Here is a 16,938-nt window from a genome sequence, read left to right on the forward strand (position 1 = left end):
TCCGTTATTTCAAACAACACAGTCACTACCAAAGTCCACAATCCCTTATCCACAATCCTGAATACCAAAAGATCTGACAACTGACTGTTTTTATAAATCATTTAATGGCAAAACATTACCTAAACTGATATGAAGCTATATATAGTCGTTTTTCAATCTCACTTTAGCGAAGATGCCCATATGTTTTATTTCAGAACTATTAATGCATGTGATTGCAGGGTGTTGCCCAAGGCCCTCCTGGAATGTCATTTTCTTGTAGTATAGACACAACCCAGAAATCTGAAAAAGTGCAAATTACTACACATATCTGGCCACATGGGGCTTATAGAAAGTACTAGGTCCTACATTATCACCTTTTACAAAAGAGATCACCAAGATTCAAAAAGAACCCATCTAGCTTCATTAGATGTCAAAGGCAATTCGGGCAACCTTAACCACTGTACCATATGTACGATGTACTTCTACACACAATCCAGGAGTGAGCTGCCAGCTGTATGCAGCACTGGAAACCATTAAGTCTGTTTTGCAGACTGTGAGTTGGAAGCACTGAAAAGGCAAGTGATTTGCTCAAAATACATGTGGTCTCATCAAAACCAGATGCAGAACTCTCATAAGGACCCCTTTTATTAGGAAGAAGTCAAATTTTTCCCATGAGGAATGAAGGGAGGGAAAGACATCTTGGGGAGTCTGATTTTCCCTTAAGAGACTTAACTATGTAAAATTTCAAAAATCACTGCAAACTCACACTCTTCCCTTAACATAGTCTTCTGAACATCTTCTTTTCCTTTCTGTCTAAGCAGAATGAAGAAACCATTCAGAATCCAGCGAATTCACAGGATTCCTCAATAATCATCAATTCAAGTGCATCAAGTAGTAGGAAAAACCCAGGATGAGCGCAAGCCTTCGTTTCAGGGAACAAAGAAAAGGGAAAGCCAAACTCCATCATCAAGCCCCCTGAACATGGGACTGGACACAGAAGAGAAGTAAAGGGGGTCACAGGCCAGATGAGTAAAAGAGCAGAGAGAGACCAAGAGAACCCAGAGCAAAGCAAGAGTCCAAACAAATGCTGCTGTTCTAGGGGGCATCATACAGCCCATTTTGGAGTGAGCTGTGATCCAAAGTCAATGTGTATAGCCCCACTGATAAAAGTCACTCCCTGACAGTAGTTCCACAAATAACCCAGCATCCATTCACTGATACTGGTTGGCTCTTCCCTCTTATTCATTTCCTTCCATTGTAAATGCTTCCAATAAAATAACCAGGGACCTAGAAACTCACTGAAACAGTGTGGCTTTAGAGCCATTGATCTCAAACTTAAGCATGAACCAAAATCACCTGTGAAGTACAGCTCCCTGGGCCCCACCCCATAGTCTGAGTCCTTGGACCTGGCATGGGGCGTAAAAATCTGACTTTCCCCCAAGCTTCCAGGTGGCACTGCTGCCCTAGAAAAGTGCTGACGAACAGAAATATAATGTGAGCCATATGTGTAATTTTAGATTTTCTAGTAGCCACATTTGGAAGAGTGAAATCCAACAAGTGAAATGAATGTTAATAATGTATTTTATTTCACCCGATATATCCCAAATGTTATCATTTCAACATTTCAATAAAGGAGGCATTTTACATTTTTTTTCATACTAAGTCTTCAGAATCTGGTATGCATTTTGTATTTGCAGCGAATCTCGTTTTAACTACTCAGTAACCACATGTAGTTTCTGGCTGTAGGTATTGGACAGCACAATTATATAATATGGACACTGTATGTGAATAACAATGTATGTTGCAGGGGGATTAGCTCGAGCCCAAGTGACAGTCACCCAATGTATGAGAGAAGTTAGACATCTGTGAAGGGCTGGAGAGGTGGACAGGATCCTAAAGGATGCAGAGTGGAGGCCCTCACACTTCACTGAGACAGAAGAAGACACCATGGGCCCTCATGATGTCTAGAACTCACAGTGTTGAGTGTAGAGTGTTGAGTGTAATCTCAGAGTTGTAGACTCCAGCCCAGCCCATGGCCTTTGCTTAAGTCCTAGGTAGAAAGAGTATTATCAGTATTAAGAATATTATGAGAGTATTATACTGTAAGATGAGTAAACCCTAAAACAGGGGCTTTGTTAAATACAGCATCAGAAGCTCAATGAAGCCCCACTAGGTAATCCGTGTAGCCAAGAGAGACCCAACCCATTCACCACTGCCTCCTCCCTCCTGTGCCAATGCCAAGAAAATTAAGGGGCATGTCTTGCACCAGATGACTGTGGAGTGAGCCTGAGGCTTCTCACCTACATTTCCCACCTCAGACCAGAGTGAGTTGGTAGTGACAGGACCCATGCTGCAGCCAGCCAAGACCTGACTGAGCAGGAGCAGAAAAGCCCCCAGATCTGCAATTCATAAGACCTTCCCCGGAGGGGGAGGGGGCGGGGGGCAAGACTTGGGGGGGGGTGGTTCAAGAAGGACCAAGTGACAACTTACAGCTCTCTAGAGAAACAGAAAAGGACAGATCTACCAGCAGACACTGCCTGCAGAGCCTGCTCTCAGGCTCCAGGGTGCTCAGTACGTTGGCTTTACCTTCACCCCCAGGACAGCATGCATGATACTAAGACGACCCAACTTCAGAGAGCTATAGCGCATTTGCCTTTGCTAGCCATGACCCTCTATGGACAAGAAGTGAGAGATGATATACACAGATGTGGAACCTGCCCTCATCGCAGCACTGGTGCCCTCCCTGTGATCACCTGAGGGAGGCTGCAGGTTACCCTGCCTGTGCTTTGCTGCTGAGGCACACCTGCTTCACCTTACTCTCCTAGGACTTGATTTTTTAAGATTATTTTTATGGGAAAACATACATAACTTAAAACTTACCATTTTAAGCATTTTTAAGTGTAAAATTCAGTGGCATTGAGTACACTCATATTGTTATGCAACCTTTACCACAATCCATCTCCAGAACTTTCTCATCTTCCCAAACTGATTCTGTCTCCTTTACATACTATCTCCTCATCCCCTTCTTCTACCCTGACCATCAACAGGTACCCTCGGTCATAGCCTAAACTGGTTCAGAGCACATGAATCCTTTCCCAACCCCAAGAGACATGAGATAGAATCCTCAGATCTCTCTCTCTCTCTCTCTCTCTCTCTCATACACACACACACACACACACACACACACACACACACACACACTGACTTCCTCACTCCTTCTAGGTAGAGCAGAGGAGGAGATCTACTAGTACCCACGTGAGCCTTGCAATGGCAAACTTACCAGCCAGGCTGGCCCTAGACTCCCAACACTGGCATATGTGAGATTCCTGGGCACAGAGCCAGACTTTCTTGAGACAACAGGACCACCACCAACTAGAAAAATGCAAGTGACACAAATGGCCACTGGGCAAAAGGCCCAGTGGCAAATGCCACTCAGGTCATGCTACCCTTGCCCAGAACAAAATACCAAATTGGGCATGACATCTTTGCCAAAGCAAAGCAAGGGACACAATACTGAGTAGCTTTGCTTTTTAAATTCTATTTCTTTTTCATGTATTTTGATCAAGACATAATTTGCATATAGCAAAATAGACCCCTTTGAGTATATAGCTAAACTGTTTTGACAAGCACATTACACAGCATACATGTAATGACTACTACAATCAAGATATAGAATAGTTCCATCACCCTCCAAGACTTGCCTCTGCTCCTTTATAGTCGACTCTCCTAATGCTCCCAGCTCCTAGAAACCACTGATCTATTTTCTGTTCCTAGTGTTTCACATTTTCCAAGAATATCTTATGAATCAAATTATATGACATGTAGCCTTTTGAAATTGCCTTCTTTCCTTATTTGTAACTGCTTGAGATTGATCTACATAGCTTCATGTATTGGTATCTTAATTAGTGTTGTTTTATTGTGATAAAATATACACAACATACAGCTTACTATTTTAACCACATTTAAGTGCACAGTTCAGTGGCATTAAGTACATTCACATTGTTGCCCAGCCATCATCAGTAACTTTACTTTAAAAGGCTGGTCTCATTAACTCATTATTTTTTAACATTAATTCCATTCAAGGTCCCTGGGGAAAAATGTGAAAGTTTCACAGCACATTCTGTTGATAACATTACAAGTTAAGTCAAGATATGTCCCAGGTTGCCAGCAAAGTCCTAGCTCATGCCAGTTGCGCCAGTGTGCTTATTAATAGAGTCACTTTCACTTTCCAAAGTTTGAAAGATAAGCTACATGGCCACATTTGCTGTAGGGAAATAATTTCCTTAAGACATTCCTGGTGAGAGACTAAAAGAAAAAAATTTAAATAGCAACATTATGGTCTATCAAATTACAACTATCAAAATTACAAATACATTTACCTTCAACCCAACAATCACATTTCTAAGATTTTATCACACAGATGCACATGCAATATATAGCAATGTTTGTAAACGAAAAACATCAGAAACTATCCAAGTAGCCATCTAAAGAAAGCTGGTCACATTAATGAGGGCAAATTTACTCCCTAACCCCAAAAGAATTACTATACAACCCTCTGTGTTCTGATATTGGAAGAGCTCTAGGACGCACCCTTAAGTGAGGAAAACAAGGAAGAACAGTGTGTATAGCTTGTGCTAACTTTCCTGTAAAGAGGAGGGGAGGAAATATGTTTGCATTTGTTTGCATACACAAAGAAATCCCCCCAGGGACACCTGGGTGGCTCAGTGGTTGAGCGTCTACCTTTGGCTCAGGTTGTGATCCCGGGATCCTGGGATAGAGTTCCGAATCGGGTTCCCCACATGGAGAGTGCTTCTCCCTCTATGTCTCTGCTTCTCTGTGTTTCTCATGAATAAATAAAATCTTTTAAAAAGCTCCCCCCCAGATATACTAGGCATATACACAGATAGACACACTGACCCAACTATCAACAGGATGGAGGGGAAGGGCAGAATGGGGGTGGCAGTAAGTCTTCTAATATCTCTTTAAATTTTTTCAATGGTGTAAGCATAGTGCTGGGTTCAAATAATTAAAAGGAAAAAAGAAAAAAATAATAAATAAATAAATAAATAAAAGGAAAAAAGAAGAAGAAAAAAAAAAAAAACAGAGGATAAAATGTCCCTTGGGAAAAGAACTAAGTGTGAAGGTCTGGACTGTCTATTATAATCAATGTATTTCCAATATTTACAAAATCAATAAATTGACCTGTCAGACACTGAATATACCCCCAAAGGCCTCAAGTAATCTAAAAAATTACTTCCTTTTCAAAATCCATCATGTAGTTTAGCTAAGCACAACTAAAGTTCCTTCTGATGGTATGTCTGAAATTAAAATATGTCCCCCCAAAAGAAAAAGTGTGTCTATTTAATTTTCTTCTGGATGCCATGTTCAATTCTTTTAAGGGAATAATGTTTCTTGATAAGTGGAATCAATATAAAGCTCCCCAACAAGTTGTTCCAAACTTAAAAACATTAATTTGTTTCAGTTTGTGCATTAAATGTTATCATGAAAACAACTGTATCATCATGAATGTTCTATGAAGTGATGAGCACAGTAAGATTTCTTAATATTTGATAAGACTAATTTTTAAGTGTGTCTGGGTGCAAAACATGAATATATTAATCTTTGGCTATTTTAACAACAACCACCACAAAACCCCCCACATACTTAGCAGCTTAAGAACACACACACATTTATCATCTCACAGATCTGTAGGAGTACATACTGGCTAAAATTTAGGGATACCATGGCCCAAAGGGGTCCTCTGCTTAGATTCCCAGAAAGCCTAAATCAAGGGCCACATTCCCGAATGGAAACCCTGGAGAAGAATCAGCTTCCAAGCTCATCTGCTTGATTATTGGCCAAATTAAATTCCTTGCAGTTGTAGGATTAAGGTTCTGTTTCTTTGCTGTCTGTCAGTAGGGGGTTGGTTTTTGCTTCTATAGGCTGCTCATACTCCTCATCCTTTCCATGTGGCAGGTCAGTTCCTCGCTTGTATTAAATTTCTGATTTCTCCTTCTTCTGCACCTCTGACCTCACCCACAGAAAGCTCTCTGCTTTTAAGGGCTTGTGTGATTGGCCTGGGACCTTCTAGATAATCTCCTTAATTAAACATCCACAATCTGAATCACATCTGCAAAGTCCCTTTTGCTACCCCACACAGTGTATTCACCGGTACCTCTCTGAGGGGCCATTCCATTTCCCACAAAGAATATTTTGAAATGCAAATGTGATGAAAGTGGGACACAGATTGTCACTAATGTACTCTAAATGAGTGTGTGGTATATATATATATATATATATGCGCCAACCATACATAAATGGGTACAGACATACGGGTGCACACTTAATACAGTTTATACTTTTTTAAAGTGTCTGGTATTTTTGTTAAAACCATCTGGCAACTCTACAGGTGATCCCAGCTCAGCAAAGAGAATTCAAGAAGGGGAAGAAACTTTACAGACCAAGCTAAACCAAGTCAACCGCTCAAGATAGTAGTTACGGGATAGAAATGAATGCCAAGGGATAAGTCACTGCAACTATCTACAAATAAAATAAGGTCAAGGAAATAAAGACAGGAATTCCAAAGCTGAGGACGTAACTGAAGCCCCCAGTTCAAAACCCACCTACTGACAAGGCCAGTGGAAGCCATTATTGTGTCCAGGCCTCTCATCCTTCAGGCAGTTATGCTACAGGGGATCTTGAGAAATTGGGCATTTTCCAAGGCACTAAATTCAGAGTCTTATCCAAGCCCACTACTCCTCCAGAATCCTTTTCCATTTTGTTTGTTGTTGTTGTTGTTGTTTTGTTTTGTTTTGTTTTGTTTTCCTTTTCCATTTTGAATCCAAGAATCACTTGGGACCCAACAGGGCTGACCCCAAAATCACCACAAACAACAAACAAACAAACAAACAAAAAAACTAAATTGATGGTGACTACAAGTTTTACCATTAAACTCTTCTATTAACTTCCAACCCTTCATTTCTAAATCTTGTCCTCAAGATAAAGAAGACATAAACTACATATAATAATATAATATTTATATTTATAAATTCATATTTATATTATTATATAATAATAAACTAAATTTTCTTTTAAAAATTAAAAGGATTGTTTTCTTAGAAAAACAGTATACTTTTTAAAAATCCACAGTATTGCTTATTTTTCTAATTTATTCTTTAAAATGGAAAGGGCCTGATAATGTTTTCAGGATGAAAAGGTACTATTAATTTTCAAAGATAATTTTTGCTTCTAAGAGTGATTTCCGGGAAAGGATAAAGCAGCTCTAATTTGAGAGTATTCTGGCTGAATTTATAAAAATAAATATAAGCCAATAACAAGTTGGCCATGGAAGTCATACCTCTCAATTCAGAGTGCTTAACAAAGGTTTTAAGTCCTTAACTACGGTTGGTTATACTGCCTACCTAGAAAAGTCTTTCTCAATTAAGCTTTTGTCTAATCTCAGTTCCTGGGATCTGGAGTCCTCCTAAATGCCCACTGGTGCTCTTGGCAATGTCTGATCCAGCATCTACAGAAGCTCTTCAAAGTAGGGGAAGAAGAGACTTGCTACCTTTCTAAATGATTCATGGACTACTGAGCAGGTTGCTTTCCAAAGCCCAAAGAAAAAGTGGTCATATTGGAAAGGTCATACTGGGTGAAATGAGGTGGCAGGTCCCAGGATCGGTGCCACCCTGCATGGCTGGCCTCCAGTGATCTCAGCTGTCAGAGCCTAACAGCCTTTGCTAGTGTCCCTGGAAAAGACCTTGGCAGGTGGTAGAGTTCATGTGGCCAGTCACGTGTGGGGAGGAGGGGTGGTAAACAAGGCTGGAAAACCAAGAAGGAGCCCATTAGGTCACTGGTGCCAGAGGATGTGCTGCTGTCTTACAACAAAAGGATATTATTATGAGTAATTACACTGCACAGGACATATTTTCCTACAATACAGCTGAGTTTCCTTTTTTTTGAAGATTTTATTTATTCACGATTCAAGACAGCGCCAGCACAACCTCTCCAAGGAGATATCTCTAAACACTTAGAATGGATGATGAGCTTCCATAGCCGCCTGCACCTCCCTCAGTCTTCTGTGTGATGTCACAGTGAAATCACAACCCAACCACCATTCCTTCCACTGTCAGTGTGGGAAGGAAGGAACCCTGCATTTTATAACAAAACACCAATATGCTCTGAAGTGTTCACTGCAACAAGCTGGTATGGAAACAAGAAAGAGGTTGAGTTTCAAAATGGCAAAGGTGATCAAGATATGACTGAGCCTCTGTTTTCTCATTGCAACAATTGGGGATAATGACGTTTTCCCCATATGGTAGTGATAAAGATTAAATAAAGTATATGTATCAACTCCTTGGAACAGCTTCTGGTGTACTGAAGGCGCTCAACAGAGATTATGGTGTTGAGAAGGAGAAGGAGGGTAAGAAAAAGACTCTGGGGTTGGTTGGCCAAGCTGTGACCATGGTCCTCTGAAGAATGCTCCCAACCTAAAGACAAACCTGCAGGGATGGCCGTGGTGCTGGGCATGTGACTGGAAACCCTTTGTTGATGGGTAGCCTAAAGAAGTCATTAGAGCATCGGGAAGGAGACCGACAGGACAGCTGGACAGTGATGGCAAGGGTCCCGCTGGCCACATGGGTGCCTCTGTGACCTGGGCCAGCAGGGAAACCAGTTAACAAGAGGAGCAGGTGGAGGCTGCTGCAGAAGAGGGTCAGGTCCTGGGGTTGGGTGGGGGGAGAAGGGGGGACTAGGGGACTGGGAAATGGGGAGGAAAAAGACCTAAAAATGGCTCTGAATTCATTTCAAAATCAGGACATTTACATGTTTTATTTTGGTGGCTTTCACTGCTAGGGTTGGAAAGGGCTATGGCAATAACTCCAAACTCAACACTAACAATTTCAGTGACATTCTGCTGCCACCAATCCAGTTGGGCTGCCTACTGAGTTAAGTGCGGAAGAGTGTTAATTGTTCTAGAATTTCCTCAGCACTGCAATTTCCTGGGCTTGATCAAATGCCCCATATGGAACTTCATTTTCTTCTTTTATGACTGAAGGATTATCACTCAGGCCTCTCATTTCCCCTAGGGAAGCAAAGGCTCCAGATGGGCCAACCCCCGTTATATGATTTTCCAAAAGCTATGCATATTTTCTTTGTATACATAGCTTTGCCATTTATTATTCATTCTCCTGACTATCTAATCTATTAATGTGCTGAGCTTTCTTTATAAATCATGAATTAGCTATGTGGCATTTTGGTGAACAGTAAAACTGTCAGGGTGTGACATGTGGAGAGTCTTGTATAGCAGAAACTTCCTTTTGCTATTAGCCTTAGAAAATAACACAAAACTGACAAACAGTGACTACATCTTCTTTTAACTTTAAGATCGTCAGTTCTAAAAGAACATAGGAGCTGTAAGTTTTCATTATTCATTTATGCGTTCACCCAACAAACATTTTATTATGAACCTACTATACAACAAGACTGTATTAGCTGCTGAAGAACAAAGACTAATATAATTCAGCATTTCACATATCCTTCAATACTCATTTATCAACTTAGAAACAAGAAAAATGACAAATGAAGCATAAGCAATCAACCGTACTTCTCATGATTTTAAAATTTTTAAGCCATTCACAATTCTGTTCACCTAACACAGAAATTGCAAATTAGTAGCCCACAGACTAAATTCAGATATAATCTACTTGGCCTAATTTTTTAAAACATGAGTCAGTAGGGGTGCCTGGGTAGCTCAGTCAGTTAAATGTCCAACTCTTGGTTTTGCTTCAGGTCATGATCTTGGGGTCCTGAGATGGAGCCCCACATCCATTTCTGCACTCAGCATGGAGTCTGCTTAAGATTCTCTCCTCTCCCTCTGCCCCTTCCCTCGCCCTGCTTATACTCTTTCTCTCTTCCTAAAAATAAAACACAACAAAAAAATGTGGGTGTCAGTATTTTAAAAACAAAATCAAGAGGCTTCACAAAATTAATTTTTAAAATATTTCTACTTTCTCTTTGAAAACACATGAAAAGATTTAGCAACACTGGATTCACATTGCCACAAAATGAAAATCCCCTACAGCGGAGTCACCACTGTCCCTTTAAGTCAGCCCTGCCCTCTCTAGAACCCACCACTGCCCATTCTCTCTCAATCTGGAAACCTGTTGGCCACCATTTACCACCCCCATTATTAGTTCTCTGCATTCATAGAGGTATCACAGGTGGAAAATGAAAGACAGACTGAGATGGTATGTCTGACTCAAGGTAACTGGATCACTTCACTTTCCATTAGCAAAGAATTGTCCTACATGTTATGTGTGCAAATACACCCAGCACACTTTACTCAGTTATACAAAACTATAGGCTACTGAGAACATCTATTTTTACCAATGGTAACCAGTAGTTACAATACCAGTCCCATCACGTGTAGACAGCTGAGAGCACCACAATTCTAGTCCCTTTCTAAGACTAAAGTCCTTAACAGCAAATAAAGTATTAGATTTTTCTCACCTGCCTTTTTCCCTACCAAATTAGTAAGGACCCCAACCTCCGCTTTGCACTTACCTTGATTATTTTTCTCATGACTACCCAATACTGTGCTACAGTAAAAATTATACACCTGCTCCCTGCTCATTTCCAACACTCAGAAATTACTTGTCTTCAGTACCCTTCAAGGCACACTTTCAAGAGTAATTTCGCAACAATCAGTAAAGTTGAAAATACATATATCCCATGACTCAGCAGAGCAGTGGGATTTGTCACACATGCCCTGGAATGGTGGGTTCCAAACTTCTCTCAGTATCATCCTGGGTAAGAAAGACAACTGACATCATAACCCAGTGCACCTGCTAAAAGTTTGATTAGAAAACTTACCCTTATAATAATGTACAGTGAAATTTTATTTTATATAATACATTACATTATGACCTTTACTGTTAATACTAGTCAATGTTGGTTGCAATCCATTACATTGATTTCATGATGCCTTAATATATGATAGTTTGAAAAAGACTGGCCTAGAGGCTACCTATCATATGTATCCATGGAAATCTTATGTCTATCAGAAATCTTGTTGCATCGTTTTCGCTAAAAGTGAAAAATCAATCTCAATGTTCAGCACAGCAGTTAGGAAAAATAAAATTCCATATTCATATCATGTTAATATCATAGAGCAGTAGAAATGAATAAACTTAATCCAGGTATCTATTTTGATAAAGCTTCCAGTTAGTATTAGGTTTTCTTCCAAAGAATCAAAAAGAATATTACATATGCAGGGTGCAGGCTGACTTTAAACACAAAAAAGGAGAACTATGTATTTCTTTGGATACATACATATCAGTAAAAGGATAAAACTGTGCTTAGAAAAAAAAAACTGTGCTTAGAAAGGATTCTTACTTCTGAAAAGCAGTTTTTGTTGGAAAGGGGTGTAGGGAAGGGATTAAAATAAGAATTTGGGACTATAACTGTATATGAAATATTTTAAAACCTTCAGTAGATGCAACCACTACACCTAAAAAATCCAGCAGCTCTTAAATCTGAGTATGCATATGAGAGGAATTATTGTCAGCATTTTTGTGCTTAAAAAATATCATAAAATTTAAAAATAATTTTTAAAGAATTACCCTTTCAAGGTACATATTTCTTCCTTAAGACAGGAAGCAAACCTCAAAGGATGAGAAGGTCCCACTCGAACACATCACAGTTCTCAAAATTTAGAGCATCAATAAAAGGTTCTGACTTTCAGACTTAGGTCTTACTGCATCATAAACCAACCAAAGTAGTTGTGCTTTTAGAATTCTTTACAATTAGACCCTCTGAAAACCTAAGATAATCTGGGAGTTTGGGACATTAAAGTGTTCTATTCCCAAATTCATGCTATTTATACTGGAAACTCTGGTGGTTGAAATGCTGCCTGTTGCCGAATAGGCATGATTTTAGCTGACTTCTTGAAAGGCCACCTGCTAAAATAATGTAGAAGGACTTTGTGGGGACCAATTACTTTGTAGATTAATAATGCTGACTGTTTCCTGGGATGGAAGGTCACTTCACCAGTTGGCTTCTGCCATTCATTACTGTACCTGTTTTGCTGTGATCCCAAGGGCTGGCATCTCCCTACATGTCCCTATATGCAGACAATACTCTCATGCCCTCCAAAGACAGCTTTGTTTGTGCCAATCTAAGATGCCACACATTATTCAAAATCAATTTGATTTAAGCAAATATTTCTTTTTCCTCAATAGTCAGTCTGTTATATAACATCTTTACAACCCCCAGACTCAACTCTATCTGTATCCTGTGAAATTTGGAAGTTCTTATTAATATTAAAGTCACAATTTGTATGTTGGACTTCACCTTGGCTATCAACACTTGAGATCAGTGTTAGCATGAATTGTCTAGCATAACTACTTACATGCAGCACATGAATTTCATCCATTACTTTATTTACAAAGGAAATTTCGGTATCACATAAAGAAATATGACAAATGAGGTAAGGACACCTATACGCATGTCTCATTTTGGCCACATGAAGGCTTTCTGACCTTGGGCAGTTCCTTCACTGTTTAGAATCTCAGTATCTTTGTCTACACTTTCTTGTATGCTTAATGAGAACTAAATGAGTCCAAGTATGTGGGATGTCCTGTGGAAAATAGAAAGCACTATAAAAACACAAGATGGTGCTGTTATTAGTGGTAACAGCAATATACATAATGTCTGTACCCCCATTATATAATGCAAATAAACATATGAGGTTGTTATTTCTATATTTGTATATAATGGCTCATTCAGTTTTTCTAAAGTTCCTCTTGCTAAAATCCTAATGGGTTTAACATATCTCTCCACTATTAATCTGAATTTATTAAATTTATTTTTCAGCTTGAGAAAATGTACACTCAGTTTACTTCTTAAAACAAATTCCTAAGGATTCCTTTGCATGTTTCTAAGTCCCTGGTTCATCAAAGAATATGCATGGAATTCCATGCCAAAATCATGGGATTGTCTTCCTCAAGAAGGAGCTCATTCTGGTGCCTTTCACTGGCCCTGGACCATATGTCTGACCTCAATTTATCAACATTAAAGAAAAAAGACTATGGATAATGAGTCAGTATAATGTTCTTATTCAAAAAACAAAAAAACAAGAACAAAAACCCAACTCTAAATCCAAATATCTTTCAAATGTTTTCAAATGATTGAAATAAAGCTCTCCCAAAGCATTTTTTATTTATTTATTTTTAAAGATTTTATTTATTTATTCATGAGAAACAGAGAAAGAGAGAGAGGGGGAGAGACATAGGCAGAGGGAGAAGCAGGCTCCATGCAAGGAGCCCGATGTGGGACTCGATCCCAGGACTCCAGGATCACGCCCTGAGCCAAAGACAGACACTCAACCACTGAGCCACCCAGGCATCAAAAAGTATTTTTTAAATTCCAAATCCAACACTAATCTCTATTTTCTGGTGGGTAGGGGGTGGTGAGAAACATACAATACTGATTCGGGAGCACAGTCCAGATTAAAACACTTTAACAAGGGGTGCCTAGGTGGCTCAGCGGTTGAGCATCTGCCTTTGGCTCAGAGTGTGATCTCATGGTCCTGGGATTGAGTCCCACATCAGGCTTCCTGCAGGAAGGCCTGCTTCTCTCTCTGCCTCTGTCTCTGCCTCTGTCTCTGTCTCTCATGAATAAAGAAATAAAATCTTTAAAAAAAAATAAAACACTTTAACAAAGCATATACTGAATACTGTTCTTACACATTGGCATTAGCTACTCTTGCAAATCACAGATAGGCATGATAAAATGCCACAGAGGTGCTGTCAGTCTGGCTCCTGCCCTCAGCCCTCAGCATAAGCATCTCCTCTGGCCACCTAACACTGGTCAGGCCCCAGGGAAATGGACGTGCACACCTCTAGCCTCATGGCCTCAAAAGCACCAGAATGCAGTGCGGGTTTGGGGGATACATTGCCCATATGGGAGGTGGGTGTTGCAGAGAGGTAGAGAAAAGACTCTGTTTTCAAAACCTTTCTCTCAGATAATGCAAATAAAATCATTCCATGAAGAAAAGATTTCCTGGTGGGATCAAGCCTCCATTGTCTTGTACCTCTTCATGCTCTAACTCATTGTTCTGAAGCAGAGGTGGGCAAAGTATGTATATTATAGTAATATTTTATAGTGAATATATTTACTTAGAGTAAATATCGTAGGCTTTGCAGTCCACATAGTCTCTGTCATTACTACTCTCCTGCCTTATTGAAGAATAATTTTATCTACAAATTTGATACCATGAAGTGTAATTTTTATTTTGCCTTTTTTGCTTTGTTGGCACTCTCCAGTGCTTTTTCTTCCTCTCTCAGCTTTACTGAAATATAATCGGCACATACACTGTATAAGTTTAAGGTCTACAACATGATGATCTGATAACACCAATATACTGTGAAACAATTACAACAAGGTCAACATGAATACCACCTCAAATACAATAAGGTTAACATGAATGCCATCTCGCTGTTACCTCCTAGTTACCCGTGTGTGTATAGTTAAGAACATTTAAGAGCTACTCTCTCAGCAACTTGCAAGTACATAATATAGTATTATTAACTATAATCATCTAGATGTACATTAGATTCCCAAAACTTGCTCATCCTATAACTGAAAGTTTGTACCCTTTGACCAACATCCCCCCATTTCCCCCAGCCTAACCCTCAGCTCCTGGCAGCCACAACTCAACTCTGTTTTATAAGTTTGGCTTTTTTAGATCCCACATTAAGTAAGTCAGATGGTATTTGTCTTTGTCTCACCTATTTCACTTAGCATAATGTTCTCAACATCCATCCGCATTGTCACAAACACAAGATTTCCTTCCTCCTCACGGCTGAATAATATCCATACATTCCACACTTTCCTGATCTATTTATCCACTGAGAAAAACAGGTAGCTTTCATGTCTTGGCTATAGTGAATAATGCTGCAATGAACATGGAGTGCAGTTATCTCCTTGAGATAGACAGGAGACAGTTATCTCTTTCATTTCCTTTATTTCTTTTTTAAAGATTTTATTTATTTATTTGACAGAGAGAGAGACAGAGTACAGGCAGGGGGGGCTGCAGACAGAGGGAGAGCCCAACGTGGGGCTCAATCCCAGGACCCTAGGATCATCACCTGAGCTGAAGGCAGACACCTAACCAACTGAGCCACCCAGGTGCACTGTGATTTCATTTCCTTTAGATATATTCCCAGAAGTGGGGCTGCTGGATCACATGGTAGTTCTATTTTTAATCTTTTGTGGAACCTCCATATTATTTTCCATTGGGCTGCACTAATTTACATTGCCACCAACAGTGCATGAGCATTTCTTTTCTTTATCCTTTCTTCAGCACTTGTTTTCTCTCATTCTTTTTTTGGTAAGAGCCATTCCAACATGTGTGATATCTCACTGTGGTTTTGATTTGTATTTCAATGATGTTGAGCATTTGTGCATGTACCTGTTAGCCTTCTGTATGTCTTCTTTGGAAAAATGTCTATTTAGATTGTGTGCCCATTTATAATTTAAGTACTGTTTTTATATTATTATTATTATCATTATCATTATTATTATTATTATTATTTTGCTATTGAGTTCTAGGAATCCCTGATATATTTTGGATATTAATCCCTTCTCAGATATATAGTTTGCAAATATTTTCTCCCATTCTGGAGGCTGCCTTTTCATTCTTGAGATTCTCTTGCTCTGCAGAAGTTTTTAGTTTGATGTAATCCATTGTCTCTTTGCTTTTCGCTGCTTCTGATTTTTAATTTCACTGCATAATTTGATTCTTTTAGAAGAGAGGGTAATTAAAAATTTTTTAATTTAGAATTGTTTGCATTTAGTTTTATTTACCTTTTGATGAAATATATTTACATTTCTTGATGAAATATATTTACACTTCTCATGCTTTGAATACAATTTTTATTTTTTTAATCTTTTAGATGATTGGTAAAATGAAAGCTGTTTTGGAAACAAATTGTGAAAGTGGAATTCAGAGAAGAAAAAGATTAAAAATCTTCAAAAAAGCATTCTGTTTAAATGTTTTAAATGTTAAAATACAGTTATCTGGCTTCTAGAGAGCATTACGTAAAATTTGTGAACAGAACATTGCAAATTATCTAATGAAAACAAAGTCTGAATTTGAAACTGGTTAAGGCAAAATCTCAGAACTTTATGTTCTTTATTAAATCAAGATTTAATTCAAACACTGGTCCATTATTCTGCATGTCATAGTAACACTATAAAATAATAAATTCAGGGATCCCTGGGTGGCGCAGCGGTTTGGCGCCTGCCTTTGGCCCAGGGCGCGATCCTGGAGACCCGGGATCGAATCCCACGTCGGGCTCCCGGTGCATGGAGCCTGCTTCTCCCTCTGCCTGTGTCTCTGCCTCTCTCTCTCTCTCTCTCTCTGTGACTATCATAAATAAATAAAAATTTTAAAAAAATAAAATAAAAAAATAAAATAAAATAATAAATTCAGTCAAATTTTATATTTTTCTAATATTCATTCATATAAAAAATCATAATGTTACACATTTTTATTTTGCCACGCAGCATATTTGTCAAAGGGAATAAAACATATTTTTTAACAGGTTGTTAGTTTAATTTTTAAATACTTAAGTATATGGTATGAAGTCTCCACTTGTACTTTGCCCTAGCCTCATGGTATAAAATACTTTGGTTCATCCAAATTATTAAAAATATATAAACATTAAAAATTAATTTTTGAATACTAATTTTATGTGGAGAAAGATACTTGAGATGCTATGTTAGCTAAACATGTTAAGAGTCACACTGTAGATACTCTATATGTAACTATGCAACAAGAAGATACTTGAAGAGACATGAAGGAATGATGCCTTAATATTAGCAGAGATACTCTTGGTGATGGCACCACAGTTAATTTTTATTTACTGCATACTCTAGTTGTGTAAACAATAAGCA

At 38.8% G+C, this 16,938-nt stretch overlaps 1 protein-coding gene and 1 long non-coding RNA gene across 10 annotated transcripts in view; one reads left to right on the plus strand and one right to left on the minus strand.

The window, feature by feature from the left end:
* Nucleotides 1-16,938, minus strand: part of MTUS2 (microtubule associated scaffold protein 2) — a 593,760-nt gene that overhangs the window by 433,834 nt on the left and 142,988 nt on the right. The gene's annotated exons all lie outside the window — the stretch shown is intronic.
* LOC144296441 (uncharacterized) lies at nt 8,057-16,021 on the plus strand. The gene is made up of 3 exons (XR_013363561.1): nt 8,057-8,691; nt 15,042-15,168; nt 15,936-16,021. It is a non-coding gene; the product is annotated as an uncharacterized LOC144296441 (long non-coding RNA).

The sequence above is a fragment of the Canis aureus genome, chromosome 24 (genome assembly GCF_053574225.1).
Source record: "Canis aureus isolate CA01 chromosome 24, VMU_Caureus_v.1.0, whole genome shotgun sequence".
NCBI lineage: Eukaryota > Metazoa > Chordata > Mammalia > Carnivora > Canidae > Canis > Canis aureus.